This window comes from Crocodylus porosus, unplaced genomic scaffold, assembly GCF_001723895.1.
Source record: "Crocodylus porosus isolate Cpor-Errol unplaced genomic scaffold, CroPor_comp1, whole genome shotgun sequence".
Taxonomy (NCBI): domain Eukaryota; kingdom Metazoa; phylum Chordata; order Crocodylia; family Crocodylidae; genus Crocodylus; species Crocodylus porosus.
Genome location: NW_017728951.1, coordinates 37,647,082 through 37,669,927, shown reverse-complemented (window position 1 = coordinate 37,669,927; position 22,846 = coordinate 37,647,082). Strand labels below are relative to the sequence as shown.

Here is a 22,846-nt window from a genome sequence, read left to right as displayed (position 1 = left end):
CATCTGTTAAAAATAAAATTTCCCTCACAATGAGAAGCCCTCCCAGCCTTGCTTCCCATCCCCTCCCCCACCACCTCAGCCCCCCTACTTTTCTTACCACTGTTGTCAGACACTGCTTCCTTCTCTCACGGGGTCCCCCTCCATGCCTCTCCCCAGCCCTTTGGCTCTGGATGGGCAGTACTGCAAACACTTGGGCATCAACACAACCTTTTGGGAGAGAGGGTTGTGCGTGCAGCTCTACGTGTGCAGTTGAACTGGCCTTCCCTCTGCATGTGTGGGTGCTGCACAGGACTTGGTCTACGCCTGATGCACATGGGTAGCTCTTGTGTGTGTGCAAGTATGTCTGCATATGGGCAGAGGAGTGAAGCAAGCGACCTGCAGGGGACTGTGCCTTCAGGATGGAGTTTGCATGTGTGGCAGTGGGACCGTGGAAGTATGTAGGTCCAACCTCAGAGTCTGCATCGATCCCAGTGATGGAGCAGCTCTAGAGCATGATACAGCTACTCTCAATGAGAGAGGCTGAGGAAGAGCAGGCCCCTTTTGCTTTTTGAAAAAATGGAGAGCTGGGCTGCGCTTTGATGCCATATTGGGCACTGACTGGCGTAGAACAGTTCCTACCCATCTGGGATGGTTGGGAGTTCCCCGGGCTGTAGAGTATGAAGCTTTGCTTCTGCTGGAAAACTTATTCTTCTGTGTGGACAGAGTTTGAATAAGAGATGGGCCTAGACTTGATCCCCAGAACTGGAGTGGGGAAGGGGTCATCATGCTACAGTTAAAGCACAACCCCAGGTTCCTATTTCTGCATATAAGGTGCTATCTCTGGTGTGAGTGTGTGGGGATTTCTGCTTTGAGAGGATTTAACATCAGCAGGTGCTAGTTATTGCACCATATTAAGGTAAGGAAAAATCTACCGCAGGGTGTCAGGGCATCAGGGCCCTGTTCCCAGTCCCAGTTCCACTAATGATTGAGCTTGAGCAAGCTGCATTAAAATCCCACTTGCCCTGCGGAGCAAACTCTATTGAATAACAATGATTAGATTCTCCCTGCCTGCAGTTCAGGGAAACTTTAAGTCTCAAGGACTACTGGTAAAACAATGTTCTCATTAGCTTTGCAGCCTCCTTGTGGTCCTGTGAGTCAGAAAAGTGGGACTTTCCAGAGGTAGGAAAATCATTTGTGACCATTTGCTGCTGTTGCAGAGAGGGATGTGTGTACATCTGTGTGGGCATCTCTGTATATATGCTTGTTGGTATATGTGTGCATACATGTCATCGTGCACCTGTGTATCTGCCTGTGGGTGTAGGTTTGTGTGTGCTGTCATGTCTACGTACATTCACATGTGTGGATTCACTAATGTCTGTCATGTATTTTTTTATGTATGTGTGCATGCATATGTCTGTGCTTACGTGTCTCCACATGCAAGTTTGTATCTACTGGCAGATGTCTGTACATAAGTCTGTGCGTACCCATGAGTGTATGTAAGTCTCTTTGTGTGTTCATTTGTTTATGAATGTGCATGTCTGTGTTTGCATTCATGTGTGTGTGCACATATGTCTGTATCTGCTGGCAGATGTCTCCGTGTGTCTGCGCATGTGGCCAGGTGGTGGTGTGTACGCCTGGTGGCCTCCATGTGTGCATATGGGCACTGTGTGTACTTATGTCTAGTGGGTGTGAGTGAGCAAAGTGCATGCAGAGGCAGTCTTGCAAGTTTGCATGGAACGAGTCCCACCCAGTTTCCCTGCAGCTCCTCTATTAACAAGCCACATTCAAGGAGCTCAGAAACAGCACGATTGTCCCCCAGCACAATAACCTCTGCAGCTTTGATAACAACAAACCTCTTAAGCTCCCTTCCCCATCCCTTCCTCCCCCCCCCTTTTTTCCTTCTACTCCCTTTGAGCCATGCCGACAATAGCTGGGCCTGCTGCAGTGCTCCCCACAGCCGGAGAAGTCACACAAAGCCACTGAGAGCTTACAGGAATTCTTTGGCAGGCTCCTGGTTGCTGAGGAGAAGAAGAAGGGCCCTTCATACTCGGAAGCTGTCTCATTGCCCCTGGGCCTATTCTCTTCCCATGTTTGATAGACACTGAGCCACAATAATCTCTCTCTGCCCCGAGGGGAACAACAGCTTTTGTGAAACAGATTTTTACAAACTGTTTTGACCCCATCATCCCCTGCCTCTCTCCTCTCCCCAGTCGCTCCCCCCTCCAGATCACTGGCTGTATCAGTGTCACATAATTAAATCAGCTTTCCTGTTTGCCTCTGCTTCCTGCTAATTGTTTGCTCAGAGCCAGGATTAGCCAGTCAGGGTTATTTTTCAAGTTTCCTCACAGAGGTTTTGTGGCAGGAAGCTGTGTGCTGCACTTTTCCTTTTTAATGGCCCAGTTCCTACCTGGACCCAAGGCCACACCCAGAGCCAACCAACAAACCAACTTAGGGAAGAGAGGGATATGGGCTGGTTATTAGGCCTTAGCCTTAGCCTTGAAAATCAAGGGTGTGCGAGCTGCAGCCTTGCAGATTTGGGGGGGAGGAGGGGGAAGGGGGACAAAACGTGGGATGGTTTCATTATTTTTCTCACTTACTTTTCAAAAGTGAGTAGTGGCTTTGGGAGGATGTGGTTGGACATGTGATGGTCAAAAAAGAACTGAGTGCCCATCCTTTGAAAATCAGGACCCTGTCAGGTACATCAGGTTGAGATCTCCAAGTGGACCTCCCATAAAGTCCCCTAGTATAATTATTATAAGATGCAAACCTAAAATAAATCCTTGGATTTAATCACTCAGATGTGATCAAAACTTTTCACATGAAACAATTTAGATAGAAAATGTTTTTTTTCTTCCAAACACTTTAGATAGAAAGGGGGTTTTGACAAAATGAGAATATTGACCAAAAACATCTGTTTTCATCAAGCATTTTTGGGATTTCATCAATGACCTGAAAACTGAAAAAACAAGTATTTTTTAAACTTACATTTTGATTGCCAAAAGCCAAGACATTTTCAGCTCGTGATGAAACCTCAAACATTTTGAAGAAATATTTAGTTCCAAAAAAACATGAACAACAGCAACTAATTCTGTTTTCAGCTAAATATCATGTTTCATGTTTGTTTGTTTGTTTTTAAGAAATCCTTTCCTGATCAGCCCTTTTGATCAAGTTTTCATTTTCAGGATGGAGGGAGCAGAGTATCTGAACCAGGATGCAGGCACAGATGTAGAAGCTAGTTCTTATTTATTTTATAATGGGCTGAACCAGAACTCTGGTTCTCTGCCTTCATAACATTTTGAATGGCTAGATGGTTCAAAATCTAGCTTCAAATTTTGCAGTGTGAGTTTTTATTAATATATTGTTAACAATTATGCTTATTATAATTAAATGATGGTAATTATAATAGCAATACTTTGCTGGCCAGTAATTAAGAGCCTCTTGTACATATATTTCAATGTGCTTTACCTTGTGTAGTAAGGCAGCACTCTGATTAAAGTTTGCTTGCAAGGTGAGGTCCCAAGCATCCTAGCACTGCTCCAAATGCAATTCACAATCTTTTCTTGCATTGCAGAACTGTTTCAACATGGTGTTTCTAGAGTTTATTTTCAAGAAATTCCAGCTAGGGTGTTTGGTTATGATGTTCTTGCTGGTTCAGCAGGATTTCCATCCATCAGTGACTCCAGAGAGACAGATTTAATAGAAGGGGGCATAAAATAAATATATCAATCAAATAAACCCTTTTGCACTAAGGAGTGACATATTTTATAGGGCCCAAAACTTTAGCGTGTTAAACATGTGCCAGTGAAAAGTAACTTGCTGAGGGCTCTTGAGTCTTTGCCCCAAGCTTCCTGGGTAGACGAGCACACAGTCGCAACCCAGTCTCAGTCTCTTCCTGCCATGCTGAAGGGAACCTGCCCCAGCTCACACATGAATGTGGTCCAGCTGCATAGTTAGGCTCCACTCACTCAGTCCCTTTATGACTGCGATGTTTGTGTGTGTACAGAATGTGGCTGGCCATAAATGGCCAAGATGTGTCTTATTTACAGAGGGAGGAGCTTTCAGGTAGTTTTCACTGTCCTTAGCAATACATTGTTTTGAATGAGTGGGTTGGTTGCCCTGTTTCCAGGGTACTTATGACCATCACAGTTGACACTGTAATTTTGGTATCATTTCATTCAATTCTAGTGCTACAGCTGCCTTTCCGAGGTGTAGGTTGGCTTCATTTCTCTGTCCAGTTTGTGTTACTTTCTCCCCAGTGGTGCATTATACATTTTGTTTCTAGTGGAATAGTAAAACTGATGAGTATTATTACTGCTTTTGTTGTGGTGATGTCTGGAAGCTCAAACAGAAAGCTATATAGACACATAGGCTGTGTCTAGATAAACGTGGATATTTGTTTCTCCAGGGACAAAATGCAGCAGCACACCTTGTGCTGCTGCTACTTCTCCTTGGGGAATGCCTGTGCAACGTGCTGTGCCCTCTGATGTGTAGCAGGTTACCCTGGGTGGCGTAGGGGATGTTGGCCCCAGCAACTGTGCTGGCCCCAGCAGCCTTGCCTGGAGTCTTGAGGGTGTAGGGGAGCTGCAGCTGTGGTGATCCTGCTACTCAGAGCTTGGCTGCCAGCCAGATTGTGGCTCTGGACAGCCAAGCTCCAGTTTTGCCCTCACACGCTACCCCACTTTTTTTCCTGCAGGTTTTTTGACTCTAGGAGATCCCAGGGTCAAAAAAACTCACTACACTGCTACCTTGCATCATGGAGAGCACTTGAATGTTGGTGTGTGGTGCCACAGATGGGTCTGCAGCATCACATACCACATGGCCACCTCGTCCGGATGCAGCCGTAGGGTGCACACAGAAGAGCAGCTCCCCACTGCAACTCATAGTGCTTTGCAGGAAGTGCTATGAGTTGCAATGATCCCCCAGACCAAACATAAGTCTCTGTTGGGTCCGGAAATTGGGGAGTCCAGCTACTTGCTGCCAGCCTGCAGCTTGGCCTCTGTAGCAATGCCACTCCCCCCTCCCTGCCTGCTGCTGTTTTCAGAATGGGAGTGGGGAAAGGGAGCAGAAGGAGCTTGTTCTTGGGGCTCCCCATCCAGTGCTGGAGAGTGGGGTGGGTGGATTGGAGCCCTCCCACCTTAGGGAGCTCCAGTCCACCCACCGCACCCTCCAGTGTCGGCTGAAAAAAAACCCCAGACTAAACTCCCTACACACCCTTCCCTCCCTCCAATTCTGAAAACAGTGACAGGCTGGGAGCTCTGCAGACACAAGTTATGGAACATGCTCTGTTTTTGAGGGTGTTTGAACACTCGTACAATGAGGTTTCAGATTTTCATGGGATCAGGCCCTTTTAAAGCACTCTGCATCCATGATCTTCTGTTTGGTCATGGCTGTAGTCTGCATTCTGGAGCCAGATCAGGTAAAAATTGTCACTTCTGTCTGCACCCTATAAGTTATCAAAGGTAGTTAGTCATTGGCCAGCTGGCTGAGTGATGCCCTAATCTTCCATTTCTTTCTCTGATAAAATACCCACGGAAGCCAACAAAAGATTTTTTCTGGGATAAGGAATGCTAAATGAAACACTGAATGATTACAGTGAACAAGCCTGCTTTGGATAGCCATTCATTAATTGGTTAATCATTAGCCTAACTGATGGTTTAGCTGATTTGTAGTTGATGGTTGCTTCACTGGATGGATAATAAAATTATTTACAGACTTTAGAGGCTTGAGAAATATATACAGGGCTGGTAGTCAGGAATTTCCCCCCTCCTCTCCACCAGTTCTAGCTCTGCCACTGACTTACTTTGTAGCCTTGGGCAAATCTCTCTATCTTGGTTTCCCCAACCGTAAAGTGAAGATAAAAATTCATAGCTCCATGTTTGTTACGTGGACTTTGAAAACATAAAGTACAATTGCCACATCTTCTAAGAAACAAGTTGGTTTTCTGGTTTGGTGAGGTAGTTAGCAATTGGCTGGGCAGCTAACTAGCCTAGGTAACAATCAGTGGCCATTTACACTGGAGAGAAGATTATGCTAGTATTATTTTCTTTCAGCAACATCAAGATATGAAGTTTTACTATAGATAAGACATAAATGGAACAGCTGTGTTTAATAGATCTGGTTCCAGTATCAGCAGCAAGTTAGGCTGGGATTTAGGAATTAAAATCCTGAATCAGTGGTACTGATTTTCACAATTAATGACTTTCTTTCTACATTTCAATCCCAAAATAATAAAGTCTGTTTAGATGATCTAATCCTGCAAGGTACCTACCCATCGTACTAGGCTGCATTTAAAGAGGATCTGGAAAACGAGCTCCTTCTGGTTTTGCATCTGGCCTGTATCCAACACTGTACAAGTTATGTTAGATCTGTGAACCTGCTCCTAATCATGGAAAATATGTCACTGGATAGTGAGAGTCTACAGCCATCAGAATGTAGGTGGCTATTATTTAGATTCATTTTTGATAAACCTTGCTCATAGAGTGATAAACTCTGTGTCCTGACCCAGACACATGCAACTGACTACAGTGAAAGTATGCATAAAGAAGACAGTATTAAAGTGGCTGAAGGGGCTGAGATTTGGCCCGTTGCTATTTTATTACTTTGCAGTATAGTCATTATTTTCGCGACTGGTCTAACAAGGGTAGAGAATGTGTTCCCTGTCCATGGTGCTGAACGGCCCTTTGTGTAATTCCTCTACGCTTCCTGGAATCGTTCTGAGGAACAGACTGTTGAACAGCACACTCGAACCCATAGAACTACGCTATGTTTCTAATTTTATAGTCAATGGATGTTGTAAGAGATGGAAACATATAGAGAAAAACCTTAGAATGGCTACATTCATAAAACAGTACTGTGTTTCTCAAAGCATGGCCAAAGGGTGAACAGTCATTGTAGGAAACGTCCCAGTCCTGGTGTTCTGTAGAGTGGTGTTAAAAACTGGAAGAGGCAGTGGTGTCTTATAAGTTTTTTTTCTCAGTTTTTTGCAGTACTGAAAACTGAAGAATTCTTGCTCTGGATAAATACTCGCTGGCTCAGAAGAAATACTTGAAGTGATATAGACAAGAAGTAATGAAATCAGGTTAGAATCAATGAGATAATTGTTTTGGAATATATCTGTAATAGGGACTTCTAGACCATATCTGTTCTGAGAGAGATTTCAAGGCTGTCTACATAGGGCCTGCTCCAGGCTTTCCCATAGTGTAACAGCATTTACTGTAATGTAGGTAGTGACTAGGACTGGCTGGGCAAGGAAGCTGGGACTGGGTTAATAACCTTGAGAAATGAACTGTTAATGGAACTTGGTAGATTAGGAGAATGGGACTAGGGCCTGGGTAAGAGAATAGTCAAGAGTGAGACAGAAACAGGTTGGAGGGAAAGGGGCAAAAGGGGTCATGTTCGGACAGAGTGTGCAGAAGAGTCTGCACCCACTACAGTCCATTCACCATTCAGACCTGAAAATGGAACCCATAATTCTCAAGTGTCAGCACTCCTCTGCAATTGGTAAATAACTTGAAAGCCTAGTGCCCATGCACATACAGGATGACAGCCAGTATTGAAGGTCATTCTGTACATGCCGCTATGCTGATCATTCAAGTGGCAGAGGTCTGGGAGATGGATCTACAGGTTCCAGCCCTGCTGATGACCCAAGTAGAGGTCAATATGATTCCTATGCTCCTCTGTTCTTGTCAGATCCACAATCCTACACTGCTTAAATACGTTAACAGAACAGGGTTAATATTTCACCTGACATTATTAAGGTTAAGCACTCAAAAGTTAAGAAAATGTCAGAATCACAAGCGTCTGTGGAACCCATGCTGGACCCCATGTGGCTATATTTTCTGATACAGTCTTTAATTACATGGTCACATACAACTTATTCTGAAGTTCCACTACCTCATTCAGTGCACAGGATGGTCCCATTCTAGGGCTGAATTACAGCTGAGTAGTGAAAGGGCCTGTTTTATATAGTGCTCCTGCCTCATTTTTTGGAAAAGTTGGAAGTGAATGAGGCAGGGAATTACGGATGAGGGGAAATGGTATTGTGATTATGGCAGCTGAATTCTGTCCTGGAGACCGTATTCTAACCCTACTTGGACTTAGAGTACATATGACATTCCAGGCAAATTGGTTTTCCCCAGTGGTCACTAGCTATGTGTTCCTTATTTCTGAGTGCCCAGTTTGACATCTTGGACTATGATTTGCAGAAATGTTGAGGTTTTACAATGGTAACTGAACTCAGTAGGAGCTGTGCTTTGAACAAATGAAATACCACATGGTCCTAAATAGTCTTAAAAACAAAAAAAACACAACAACCCAGAAAAAAACACAAAACAAAAACCAAAAAAACAAAAAAACCCAACAATCCCAGGTGACTCAAATCGGTCACTCAAAATTAATGACCAGTACCTTCATTTCTCCATGTCTCAGGTGCATACCTGTAAAATTGGGATAATAATGCCCCGTCATTTCATAGACATGTTTTGAAAATGAACTGAAAGCATTCAAATACTGTAATCATCAACACCTTTGATAAGGAAATTAATAACTTTGTATTTCAGGGCAGGATTTGAATGGTGTGGTATAAAGAAGGCTGGCAGACACTGATTGAACAATGTGGAGAAAACAAAATAGTGAATAAGCTTCTCATTATGTGAGCCCTATCCAGCTTGTGCACTAAATTAGGCTGGGATTCTGTGGAAAAAATAGTATGCGATCATGTAATTAAAGACTGTATCATAATGCAGATGCAGCAGGGGGGAAGACTGAAGTTGCACAGCAAACCTTAATTTTGGAGGTTCTTGACTTTTGAGTTGTTGACTTCACAACCTTAATTATTTTCTATTAGTGTGGTGTGTGTATATGTGCACGTGTGTCTGTGATGAGGAAAGATGCTATCAACTGATGCCAGAAAAATTAACCTTAGATATGAAAAGTGCTTTTTTTCCTTTCATATTGTTGGATTATCTGTTGTGTAGTTGGAGAAATCTTTTTTATCAAAATTTTGAAATTTCAGTGAAAAAGGGAGTTGAAATTTCCTAATGTTGATTTTTTAAAAGGGGAAATGTTTAAATAATATTTTCACTTTTTTTTCTTTTCCATTTTGATCAAATATAGCAACGAACAAACACTGATGACAAAACAAAACAATAATGAACACAATGTCATAAATATTCCTCTATACCCTTTTTCCTATCTGCTCTAAAGTTCAGTGTTGATATCTAGAATGAGTGATATCTCAGGAGCTTAGTGGTGTATCTTTCTCTTAACCACACTAAAAATGCTTTTTTTGGAGCCAGGGTGAAAGTGAACATCTTTGTTCTCCTGAGTCCTTAGTTACTTGACTAATGAGAGTGTTTGGATTGATGATAAATCCTCTGTAATATATTAATGAGTTTCTGGCTTAAACAGTGTAGTAAAGCTGATGAAGAAAGCTACAGGGAGGGAGGAGGGAAGTGATAGTGGAAAGGCATAGGGAGAAGTTATAGGTGGCAAACTGAGAAAGAAAGGAATAAAAGGAAAAATGAAGTGGAATAGAGAGAGGAGGAAGAGGTGAATGTGTCCATCATGATCTGAGGCACCATAACCCACCCACTCCCTTAGGCTATGCAAATAATATTGGGTGGGTTAAATGTTTGCTGCTATTTTACACAGGAGCTTGCAGTCTAGGAGAGATGAGACAAAACATCACCCTTAGGTATGTGATATAAGAGAGGGAATGGCTTTATATAATTCAGATTATGAACCTACTTGGAATGGATGTGGGTAGTGTTGGCACCTTTCATGGGTATCATAGTAGTTTGCCATGAGTGAGAGGATGAGACAGATTTTGCTCACCTTCTTACTGAAGTCAGTGGGACAAGGTTCTTGATCAAGGCAAACACAACTTAGTCATCTCTGTAGATGGACGTGAGTTTACATAACCCACCAGTGAAATGCAGCCATGCCTTGATACTGGAAGGAATAACTCCCCATTATAACTCAGTTGTCAGAAAGGGTAGGTTTGAACAAATGTCCTTACTGGTTAAGGGAGAGAAACTTTACATCATACTATGTCCAAACCTCTGCTGATCTCTTTTATACCTTATACTTACTTATAACAGGTGAAGTACCCCCCCACGCTCCCCCCATGTGATAAAGTATATTTATCATACACATGCTACCACCTCACCTGCATCAGGCGGAAAATCTATCTACCCTGGGTTTATACAATGATTTTTCTCTCCATTTATACAGTTGGGCCTATAGTAACTACAACACCCAGCTTTGCAGGCAGGGGTTAAATACCAATCTAGATAACCTGACCTTGGAAACTTTGTAAAGAGGGTTTTTTGTTTCCATATGGTGGGTCTTACACAGGAAACAGTAAGCTTATAGAAAGGTTTTGTTGGTGCTTAAGTGAAATGGTCTGCATAACAAATTAATAAGCAGAGATGGTCTGAGACATCAGAGAAAAGCAGAAATGATATTTTTCAGCAGTATATCCACTTTTCAAGCAGTTAGACTTGTAAGTAATCAGTACTGTTCATATCTAACTGGTAGTTTGGTAGGTGAAACTATTTCACTGCTCTGAGGTCATCTTGTCAGCTAGCACCTATATCTTGCAGGAGCTCATACAGTCTCTCACTCTGACTACACCAAAGTTGTGAAATAGAGCTGACTTGAAGCATCAAACCAAGCATCTTTGTTTCCTGCCTTTTGCCATTTTGAATACCACACCTTTTAATGCCTCAAAGCATCTCAAGTCCATTCAAAGAACCTTTAGTGGTCTAACACAACATAGTTGCCTATGGGGGAAATGATTGGAATGCATCATTTCTAAAACCATTGGCATCTTTGGGCCCAATCCTGCAAGGTGCTTAGTCAGTAGGTGTTGAGGATGTCCATATGTCCCAGGTATGCACAGTTAATTGAATATTCCAAAAGAAGGGATGCCTAGGGATTCCTTTTCCAGCCAAACCGACATGCCCAAACCTTTACCAAACTTCTGCTGGAGGCTGCCGCCATGTCTGTCTGAAGCTACAGGAGAAGGGCACTGGAGACTTCCCTTGCTTTTGAAGTTCTGAAATCCCAGTTTTCACTTGACAAACACATATTTGTGCACAGACACACTCACCTGAATGCACTGCTGAAAAATAAAGCTGTCAAAGAATTAAGTTTCCTCCTCCTTTGGCCTACAAATATGGCCACTTCCAGCATTACATTTGGCTTTTAAAGCTGCAAAATGTGTTTTCTCCACTAGAGGGCACATGGGCCATTTCCTCCTCCTGAACACACAAAAAAAAGTGAAACTGAAACATTTTAAAAATCTCCAGCCTGGAAGAAATGGGGAGCAAACTATGCAAACTGGGGCACCAAGCCTGCTCTCTTGCTTTTTATTGTTACAGTGGATGCTAATGAATGACGTTTCACTTACCTGACAGGTGGATGGAAACCTGGGAGGTTGACACAATGCAGTGTGACTAGGATAAATACCTCTTAAATACCTCATCTTGGAAAAGCCTTATCCTGAGGTTCTAAGGACATTTGAGAGTTAATCTTATCATGCCCGCATGATACTGTGAAAATTCTCTAGGCTTAGCTCTCAAGTCACGTGTATTTGTTTTCATATGTGCATGTATATGAATGTGAGTGTGTGAAAAGGACACATAGATGTATACACTGATCCCGGTATCTATATACACACGTGGCCAGCCTATAGCTTGCAAAGTAAATTAGACTTAAATGACTCTTTGGAAACAAAATAAATCAAATAGGATAATAGTACCATCTTTTTATCTCATTTGTTCCCATACAATTAGTAGTTTTACTGCCATGTTGTGACAGGTGACTGTGTTTGACCTTTGACGCTTGGTTGGTTGGCTGGTGCTCAAACTAATGAAGACCCTTAATGGATTGGCTTTTGCGAAGATGTGTGCGGTGGGGTTAAAGAGAAAATGGTGCTGTAGACAGAGTCCAGAGAAGATCCTTCAATTAAACCTGAAGTCTATTAGCAAAGAAATATTGAGGAGGTTGAGAGTTAGCAATGATTTAACCATTGAGTCTTCCGAGTGATTCGTTAGAATTAAAAAAAAGATCTCTTGGATTATTTATTGTTGTGAGCCTGCATGGGCTACTTCTCGGTTGGGCGAGAAGGCAAGAACAGACCTGTTGGTTTGGTGAGGCTTGGAATAAGAGATGTTGTCCCTTGCTTTGCTAGCCCCACCCACACATGCAGCTGATTTCACACTGGAGAAAGGACTGAGGACAAATGAGGCAATAGCAGAAGCAAATGGAGAGTGATGCTGGAGAAGATAAAATTAGATATCTGGGATAAATAAGACTTTTAGAAGCTTAATTGTTTTTCATGATGTAAATAAATTACAATAAAAGAAGGGACAGCCAGCATGCATGGAGAAGAGGGCAATGTAGAGCTGCAGAAGGGGACAAGTAATGAATACAGGAGGAAGGAGCCTAATGGGGGAGGTGGGGGTGGTATAGGACAGGAAGGGGTTTGGAAAAAAGAAAAAATGGCACAGAATGAATACAATGAGAAGGAACTGGCATGAGATGAAAGTAAACTCTGATCTGTTGTGACCCCAGCAACACTGGACTGGGTCAACAATGAGTTCTGTCTAATCCAGGCTCCTGTCTTTGCCAGCAGTACATTCTTCAGAAGAAGGTGCAAGAAGCCCACTGCAGGTGGATTTGGGGTTATCTCCCTCCCATGAAGGTCTTACCATGTTCCATAATAACTAGGGGTTGGTTTAACTCAAAACTATGAGGTTTTATACCCCTCTTTGCTAGTGCTGTCTACTTTAGCTCTGTTATTCATACACCTGTCCAATGTCTTTTTACCTTGTGTTAAACTGTTGGCTTTGGCAACATCCTGTGGCAATGTGTCCCACAGTCTGATTGCAGACTTGTGAAAGAGGATTTCCCTCAAGCCCTTTGGAATCTGTCACTGTACAGTTCCCTTGGGCATCCCTTGAGTCTTGTGTTTTAAGATGGGTGACAACTGGAGCCTTCTTCTGCCTGTAGTGAGGGGAGAGAGGGTATACAAAGGAGGAAACCACAGTGGCAAGGCTGCTGGGAGGCAATCTCTGGAGGAGGCAGCTGTGCCTTCATGTGTCACCTCATTGCTATCTGCTGCTGTGCGCATCTCGTTAGGATTTGTATTTCCTTAGGGACTGTAGGCCATGAACAAGATCAAAGGAAACATTTGCAAAATGGCTAGACTGGTTTAGGAGCCTAACCCCATTATGGAAAAGTGACTTAAGAGCCTACATCTCTGGCAAGTCAGTGGGACTTGAGTTTATATTGTGAATGGACAAGGGGAGATGACTTATCCAAGGTCATATGTCAAGTAGGGAATAGAACCCAGGTGGCTTGACACCCACACCAGTGCCCTTCCTATTCAACCACACTACCTCAGTTTGTCTGTGAGCTGGTTCAGGAGGCAGCCTTGGTTATGCTTGCTTCTCCTAACCACCAGCCTACATGCAGTTTCAGCCTGTGGAGGAGGCCGCTTTGCAGAGAACCCATTCTGTCTGGAAACAAGGCCAGAGCGACCATGCTTGTTCTGTGTTTCTCGTGCCCCACATTCTGTTGCTACGGAGGTTTCCAGGACGTCCAGGTTTTTGATTCTTTACACTTCTGCTTCTGCTGCTTATTTCTGTGAAATCAGAATCCTTGAGTGACACCTCACCCAGGAGAATGGGTTAGATCCTGATCTCAGCTACATACTGGGTCAGTCTGGATTAACTCTGACTCTGCTACAGTCCATGGAGTTATATCAGTTTTAAGATGTGCTTCTCTAGTAAACTCTGCAGGTGACCGCCCATGTGGAGCTTACTAGGACTGTATCCTGGTGACAGGGAGCATATAGGAAACAAAAGATCCTGAAGATCCTTGGTTGTAGGGGGACGGCAGGGTTGGAGATCCAGAGCTGGAAATGGTGTCTATTCCTGGAATTCATCCACGATTTTCAGTCATTCTACCTTTGTGTATCATTGCCTGTCTCTCTCATTCTCGCTCGCTCCCCCACCCCATGTTGCTTTCTTTTTTACTACATTTATCTTTTACAATTTTCTTCTTTTTCTTCTCTTACTCATCCTTCTTTTCTTATTTCCGTATGCCTTTGCTCCCTATTGTTTCTTCTTTCACACTTGTCTTCCACAGAGTATTCCCTCTCTTTCATTCACAGTGTCTCTCCTTTTTTTCTTTCTCAAATACACACCTCTCTTCTCCCTCTTCTCCCCCCGTTTCCTCCCCCCACTTTGGGGATAATTTAACATGTTACACACTAACTTTCCAGTAATGGCACTCCGGCTTTTTGAAATTCTGCTTCCCTGTTTTATGGCTGGGCTTCTAATGGTTATCTTGCAGCCCTGCCTCTGGCGATCATGTAGGGAATAAATAGAAGCTGACACAGTAATTTACTTAAATCTTCTCCACACTTTTGCAGCATTTTCCTCCAGAGGATACCCCCGAAACAACAATTATTTGAAATGTCACGCGTTCCTGCCCCTAGGCTACCGACAAATGAACATTAAATCTATTAACAACAAAAAAAATTAAATGTTTACTTTTCCGAGAAGGTAAGGAGAAGCTGGAGAGAGGGAGGGATGCCTCCAATAAATTTCTTCTCAATAATAAAGAGGTGTAGTTAATGTTCTCTCTAAGCAGAGCCGGCTCCAAGCCCACATCCCAGGAGAACAGAGATGAGCCACTGGAAAGCTGCTGGAGAGCCTTGCTAGGGCACCAATTATAGCCTCATTTTTCCAGGCCAGGGACCTTGGTTTTAGGTCAGTGTTTGTGCATGTTAATGAGATGTTAAATCAGTCAGAAGTCATTATGAACTGGGCACTCCCAAGTTACCATCGATCTGTGGAGGAACTCTAGCTTTAGTACCTGGCATCTTGCAAGCATCAGTGGGATGTGTCCTTGCAATGCACCCTGGGATGTGGGGATATCTCATTCCCATTTTATGGAAGAGAAAACAGAGGGCAGGGTGGATTAAGCCATGAACCCCCAATCAGGCAGAAAGTGTGGCTGTGTCTGATGGCCAGCTGAGGTCTCCTGAGTCCCAGACTTCTACCTTGCCACTTCACCCAGCTCTGAAAAGCATGTGTCAGCACTACCACAGCTCTGTCACAACCTATATCAGTCATTGACATGGCCTCTCCAGCCACTTTAGCTGGGCTCCAACAAGACTTGGTGGGACCCACAAAAATCTTTAAAACTAGAGATGGGCTGAAACTGACCCTCCTGGATCCAGGCACTCAAGGCTCTTACTCCAGTCTAGATCTGTGCCCTAAAAATGGGCCTTGTCTTTATATGGGACTGAATCCCACTTTGATGTGACTGTCCTGAAGTCCACTGGACTCTAACATTTCAGTGTCGCACTGAGGCACTTTTTAATGAGTGGGTTAGATTGAGCAAAGATACATCAATGTCATCTGTCCTACCTCCTTTGTCCCACAGGCAGGTTGCTCTACTTCTGAACTCAGATTTGATCAAGGTGGAGGCATGGTCAAGTGCTTTGCTGTTTGTGCTGTGACAAGCAGACCATGGCTGTGACAGGTCTCTGTCTAGAGGTAGTACTGAACTTGTTTCCTTGTGATAGTGCTCCACTCACCAATACTGTTGCTGATGTACAGGGCCAGCCACTGAGGCAAACACCCCATAGGCCTTCTGCTTTTAGGTCCAGCAGAGCTCTGTGCCTGGCCCAAGGGCCAATCCATTGCCTCATTGCCACTCTCCAGGACAAGGGAGTGCTGGTTCAAGATTGATTTTTACTCAGCTACCAGGCCTTTCTTAGTGGGTGATGGCAGCTCTTCTATAGGTAGGCATGGGCATTTCTGAGCAGAGACCTGCTTGCTTCCTATAGCAAACCAGGGTGAAGGCATTCCTAGGCAGGCATGTCCTGCAGTAAGGCATGCATGCAGGTACTTCCTGGCCTCAGGTATTATCCTTCAGGTATCTTCTGGACTGAAGTTCTCATGAGAATAACCTCTAAGGCTAGTACAGTCATAACAGTTGGGGCTCGCAAGTCCTGAGTTGGGGCTTTGAGGTCATGCTGTCAACCTGATATTTCACTTCCTCAGTTTAGAGAATTCCAAGGGAATGTCTTAGTCTAACAGTGGGCCAGATTGTTATGCCCTTTCTCAAGCTGAAGAGTACCTTCCTGCACTGATAGCCCCACTGAGACACTGGAGTGCTTGCAGCACAGGGAGCTGCATTGTACTGAGTAATGGGCAAGAATCTAGCCTGATAAATTATCTCAAATATTCTCACACCTGCTGCAAGTCCTCCTCTAAGGAAATGGTTCCAGCATCTGGTGCTGCCAAGAGTCTTCCAGACTTCCTTGTCTTCCAGCCCACAGCAAATATGCCCACTGGGTCTTTCTTACATGTTTCTGTTTATTTTCCAGAGCCATCAAAGAAGTATGTTTTATGGAAGAGGTGTGCCTGTCCCCTGCTCCAGATCCAAGCAAGCATGTGAGAACTAACAACTTACGAAGAGCAAGCCAGACATCTTACACTTTATATGTCTGATCCCTCACATATATAGGCAACCATAGAGCTAGTACTATTCACAGCACATGGGGACATATAGGTCACTTCTATCAAGTGTACAGTGTAGTCAAGAATACACTGTTACGCAGTAGACAAACATTCTCTTATTTGTGTAAACTGTCTCTTCAAGTTGTGTACACATTACATAAAAACCTCTGTAGCTACTAGTCTGCTATACGTCCTGTGGACTATCAAGGAAGGCACATAGTCTAACCTAATGGGGTAGACTCTCAGTGGTATAAAACAGTCTAACTTCACTTAAATCACTTTATACCTGCTAAAAATTTGGTCCTTTATGTCTATCTGTCTGTTTTATACTCTAATCTACTTTGCTGCATCCCTAGTCTCACTCCCTTGTAAAAAAAAGAAAAGAATTTAATATTGGCAAAAATACCCTCAAACAGGCTTGCTTGGGAAGTGACACATTTTATAGCCAGGCTGTCTGTTCTGTTTTATGGGCCTGGTTCTGATCTCACTTCCTGATTTACCCCCAAGAAAGAAGTGGGGAATCAGGCACTCTGTGCTCAGCTTCCTTATGCTGGACCCCCTTTTACACAGCTTCTCCTCTCTTTCTTTTGAGTGAAAAGAGGACTCTGGTGCTCCCCATCAAAGTTAAAGGAAGTCTTTAGAAAGGACAGCTCAGCACGCTGGGGTTGTTGAGCCTGTTTAATCTTGTTTCCAGTTCCTGTGTCCCTCTGTTGCTTCCCTGCCAGTTTCTTTGTTGTGAAGTTTCTCATTTCCTTTTGTGTGTGTGTGCAGCAGGTTGCCAGGCTGGCTGGAATGCAGCTGAAGAGACATGTGCTCCAGGCCTCCAGCCCAGGTTCTACATGACCTGCCTCACTCCTCTGCTTTGCCACCCCAAAGTAGAGCAGATTCTGGTGCATTTCTTCAGAGCAACAGCTGGGAATGCAGAGAGCAAGGTGTATACCTTGCTATTGCCAGTGGCTCATGCTGCCCTACCATGTGACGGTAGGCAGGATGTGCAGGAGCAAAGAGCATGAGGGAAGTGACTGGGGGTTGCTACTGACATCCTGTTGTGGGGGGGAGAGGAATGTAGATTCTCAGTCAGTGCATAAGGGCACAGCTCTATTAACTTCTATATAACACTGGGACTTCTGGCCACGTGCACCCTCAGTGGAGCTCTGCCAAGCTGCACCAGCTGAGGATTGGTCTCTTGGTTTTATTATGGGACTTATTTTCTAAATTTGTTTCCAAAAAGGCAGAGGTGCAGCACAGGATACAGAAGGGCAGGATACAGCCCTACGGACTGACTCGGATGTAACAAACACAGAGATAAATTCAGCTTTGCTTTACTCCACTTTCCACCAATGTAAACCCAGGCACAAGACTCCTGACTATAGAAGTGGCATTGTGGGTGGAAGGCAGGATGGCCAACCATGGAATTCACTGGTTCAGTGTGTCCATGGGTCTGCTGTGGAGACAAACGCATTTGTCTGAAAGGCAAGGGAAGTGGTGATGTCTCTTATCTTCCCCTGGGTTTCATGCCTGTGAGCCACAAAGGGCTGGTGCTGAGCCACAGGGAGGTGTAGGTTACCTTTCCTTGCAGCAGGCTCAGTTGGTGTGGTCTCTTACAGCCCCCCATTACTGTGGTCAGAGGTATAAGTGGCCTTGGCTGATTGGAGAACTGAGACAGAACAAGGACACACAATGGCTTCAAAGCCACAAAGCAAGTTGGCCATGGAATCAGGATTTGTCTACAAGAGAATGCACCTGCCTGCCCTGTTCTCTATCCCAGGCTACTTTTCAGACTCCAGAACTTCCATGGGCCACCCCAGCCTTCCTCATTTCTCCCCAGGGCAACATCAGTTGGATTTCCTCAGGCCATTTCTGTGGTTGCGTACCTGAACCTGAAGGCACAACCCCTATATCCCAGGCTTCTTAGAACTTGCTACTCACTCAGCTCAACCATGTGCTGAAAATGAGCGAAGTCTAGAGGTTGCCTTGCACACAATTACTGGGAAATACTTAAAAACTTAGAAGCTGAGACTTACTGATATGTAATTAGAAGCATACATAGTGTATAACACAGAAATTAGTCAATGCATGAATTGCACATGTAACCTCCCTGCATCGGCTGAACCCTCAAAGCCATATCCCAGCATGCACTGGGCTTACCAGTTGAAAAGCAGCCTCTTCTTTTGCTTGTTCCAAGTCTTCTCTCATTTGGAGAGAATTTCCTCAGTACATGGCAGTTACTGTATAAGAAATAGAGGAGAGTTGGTAGTGCTCTGGTCTGAAAATGTCATTCTGTTTTTGCGCTGAAGCCACTGTTCATCACCTGGCTGAATGATGTCCTCGTTTTGCTTTTTATGTACATCTGCATCAGTCTGTTGCCTTTTATCTTAAACTGGAAAGACTTTGGATTAGGGATCAGCTCTTTGTTCAGCAGCTTACTCACTGACTGGTCCATGGGTCCATGACTGGTTGTCCTGTGGGCTGCTGCAATAGAATTCATTATTATTGTAATCATAATAACATTACACTGACCTGAATCATGATTGGACCTTGGAAATGGTTTTGTCATGCCACATGGAGGATGGGGCGGGGACCGTGCTTTATTCAGCCAAGTCAACTTCAGAGCCAGAAGTTCTTCCATGGGAATGCCCTAGACTCATCCCCTGCACCTGTTCTCAAGCTCTTGGTTTCTGTCAGGTTGAAGAGTGGCTGCTGGGGATGAACCTGGAGCAGCTTCACTGGCAAACTCCTGGCTCTGGAGTGCTTCAGTGGGCTCAGGTGGGCTGGCTGTGGGTGGGACATACTCAGCCCTATACTCCCTGAGATCCATGACCAGCAAACCCTTGGAGGCTACTTTCAGACTGTGGAAGAAACACTCATAGGAACTTGGAATAATTAAAAACAACCCAACCTTTCACTCCAAGTACAAGCCATCCTTTTTCAACTTGCTCTCTCATGTTAATATCACACCGTTAACTTATAATGCAATAATTTAAAAATAATATACATAATTACCAATCCACATACAAGAATCAGGTGGAAAGAAGAATCAAATGGAAATAACTACCAGTGACAGATATTTATCATGTTGCTTAATACACATCTTGAAGATGTTCTGATATCATGGTGATGGTAGAAGTCCAGTGAGAGTATAACTGCATGCATCTACATGTGCATTAATGTGCTTTTGCTACTTCACGTTAAATTTAGTACCTCTAATATGAGATGCTACATAAATGTCTTTTTAGAGATGCTTAATATGCAGTAGCCTATTTCTACTGTGTATTAGCACTGTTTTTGATGTGACACTTTAATACACAGTAGAATAGACTACTGCACATTAAAATGCACATGTAGATGTGCCTAGTGACTGATATTGAGATGTAAGGGGTGATATTGAGAAGGTTTAGGGCCAGTGAGTCCCTAGACCAATACTGGGCTAATGTCTTTCAAAATGCTGGCATTGTTGAATGAATCTTTATGTTGCCATCAGTTTTTGTTCTCTTCTTCATGTGCCATTAAGGTTGCGTTGTTTGCACAGTACCTATGGGGCAATAATTGTTTCATTCTTGCATTGGTAGGTATCATAACATTAAGTCGGAAATTTCAAGAAGACATTTGCATTCTTCAGTATAATTACCTTGGGTTTCTACACCAATCTCAATTATACTGGTATCAAGAAAAACAGCCCTTTGCCTATCACAAAACAACTCCCACACTGCATAACAAGCATCATGCCGTGTCACTAGGTGGCAAATAAACAGGTAATAAATACATTAGGCAAATGTTCCAGTATGGTTATGGACAGACGACACCTAAATCACTGTAATTTACATCACTAGAGTTTTACATCTGATTCTTTCAGGAACTGTTCTCCCTGGGATGGGCAAAGTTGCTACTGTTTGCATAATATGTCTGCTACTTTTTGCCCTGGTGTCATATGATTACATTAGAGTAAGTCTCATCTGACTGCACCCTGTCAGTTTGTTAATCTGCAAACCTCAAAGTTCTTGCAAAAAGCTCAGCAGTTTCATCCCACTTTTAGGAAAAGATTGCGTGGCACAGAAAGTCCAGTGCAAAAAGGGGCAGGGTACAGAGTATAGTTAGTACCTCTCACTTTATAGCCCCTCTAGTTCACTTCAGGATAGCATATGGAGATGTTTCAAACAAGAAGCTGAAATGCTTCCTTAGAGAACTAACCACACATCTCCAACTCCCAGCCAAGTGTGATTAGGTACTTGGGTTAGGTAGAGGGTCTGACCTTTTAGTGAATCATTTCTATGTAAGACTGGTGAAAATAGTCCATGACTTTTTAAAATAGATTTTTTTAAATTTAAATAATTATTTTGCAGGAAGTTTCTGCTTTCAACTAAAACATTCTTATTTTGTGTCCAGAAAGTGATTATTCTTTCTACTTTTTACCAGTTTTCAGGAGGGAAATGTTAGGTTTTTGTTGTTCTTGTTTGCTTTCATGAGGGAGAGCTCTCAGTCACTGCCTCTTGTGCTACTGGCTGCATTCCTCAACACCCTCAGAGATGTATGAGACAGGACTGTCCAGGAGGGTAGGGAGCTGCTCTGAGTCCAGTCTCTGTGTCTTCTTCTTGTCTAAACTGTTCCATAAATAATTCATTAGGCTAGGGAGAGAGAGAGAGAGAGATTGAGACAGAGAATCCCAAAGTTTCGTTTTGTCAGACATATCAATTTGGAGGGAAAAACTTTACTTTTTTTGGTTCTGATTTCATTAGAAAAAGAATTTTAAAATATTTGAATTTTCTGCAGAACAAAACCTCTGATTTTCAGAGAGCTCTATGCTGAAGCTACCATTTCAGAAAGCTGAGGAATATTCCAGCTGATATTTTCCCCTATTGATGTGAATGGAAATTGAATGTCCAAATCCTGTATGTAGTTTAAAAAATCTCAGTGTATGTAGGCCCATTTTGCACTTCTGAATCGGGGGGGGGGGGATGCACCTTGTAACTCTCTGCTTCTGGAGCTTCAGAAAGGAGGCTCTACTTCACACACCCAAATCCTTTGTGGCTAGGTACAGATAATTAAAAAGCCCAAGGCTGAATAGATTCAGTCTTTGCAGGTTAGTTTAAGATGCAGAGATTAAATTGAAACAGAAGTGGATAGACATTTACCTCTGATTCAGGAAATGCAGCCACACGCCTACAGTGGCTCAGGCCAGAAGGCGGGGGGGGGGCGGGCATGGCTAGAGCATGGCTCTTTGACTGTTTGTTCACTTCATCTTCCTACTGCCCTGGAGGTCTCTGGGATATGCAGTCCAGAATTACAGCAGCAGGGCTCTGCAGGGTTGCTCATCGCTTCCTCTTCCTGCTTCCAGGTGCCTCTGAGATTTATAGTCCACAGTTGCAGCCAGCAGTAAGTTTGAGTGGCATGTTTAATCCCCCTCCCTGGCCCAAGACCCCAGCTAGGGTTGCCTGGGGGGGCGGGGGCAGTTCCCCCCCTGTAGACTGGGCTGCATCCTCAGCCAGGCTTGCCTCCCACCCCCCTTGTCAGCCAGCCCTCACTGCTCCAGCTAGGGAGCAGAGGAGCGGGGCCAGCTCTGCTCTCTGGAGCAGACAGCCCAGCCCAGGACTGAAAAGCGTGCTGGGATGCTGAGAGATTCTGATTTAACTTGAACCAGGAAGGGTGAGTCAGTCAAGAGTCACTCCTTCAGTCCTGGGGGACTTATCAGACCAGGGCTTACGAAAGTGGGTTGGAGAAGAAATAAGATGACACACATAATGTAAGGACATGGACTAACAGCAGCCACTGAGGGTTTCATAGATTTCATAGACATTAGGGCTGGAAGGGATCTCGGAAGATCGAGTCCAGCCCCCTGCCCAAAGGGTAGGAAGTCAGCTGTGGTCATAGGATCCTAGCAAGATAAGCATCCAATTTACTCTTGAAGATGTTCAATGTAGGTGCTTGAACCACCTCTGTTGGCAGGCTGTTCCAGACCTTGGGGGCTTGGACAGTAGAGAGATTCTTCTTTATGTCCAGCTTGAAATGGTCTCGCAGTAGTTTATAACCATTCGACCTTGTCATCCCTTGGGGCGCTCTGATGAACAAACGTTCCCCCAGATCCTGGTGGTCACCCCTTATAAACTTACAGGTGGCCACCAGATCACCCCTGAGCCTGCGCTTTTCCAGGCTGAAGAGCCCCATGGCTCTCAGCCTGTCATCATAAGATCTGTTTTCCTGACCTCTGATCATGCGTGTGGCTCTTCTCTGGACACTCTCAAGCTTCTCCACATCCTTTTTGAATTGTGGAGCCCAAAACTGGACGCAGTACTCCAGCTGCGGCCTCACCAAGGCCGAGTACAAGGGGT

At 44.0% G+C, this 22,846-nt stretch overlaps 1 long non-coding RNA gene across 1 annotated transcript in view; it reads right to left on the bottom strand.

Moving 5' to 3' along the window:
- Nucleotides 1-9,070: 9,070 nt before the first annotated feature.
- The window catches only part of LOC109324313, a 53,306-nt gene continuing 39,530 nt past the window's right edge, over nucleotides 9,071-22,846 (bottom strand). Inside the window, exons 3-5 of the long non-coding RNA XR_002104901.1 lie at nucleotides 20,622-21,145; nucleotides 18,672-18,995; nucleotides 9,071-11,240 (exon numbers count right to left, since the gene is read on the bottom strand). This is a non-coding gene — a long non-coding RNA (uncharacterized LOC109324313). The remainder of the gene's footprint in view (nucleotides 11,241-18,671; nucleotides 18,996-20,621; nucleotides 21,146-22,846) is intronic.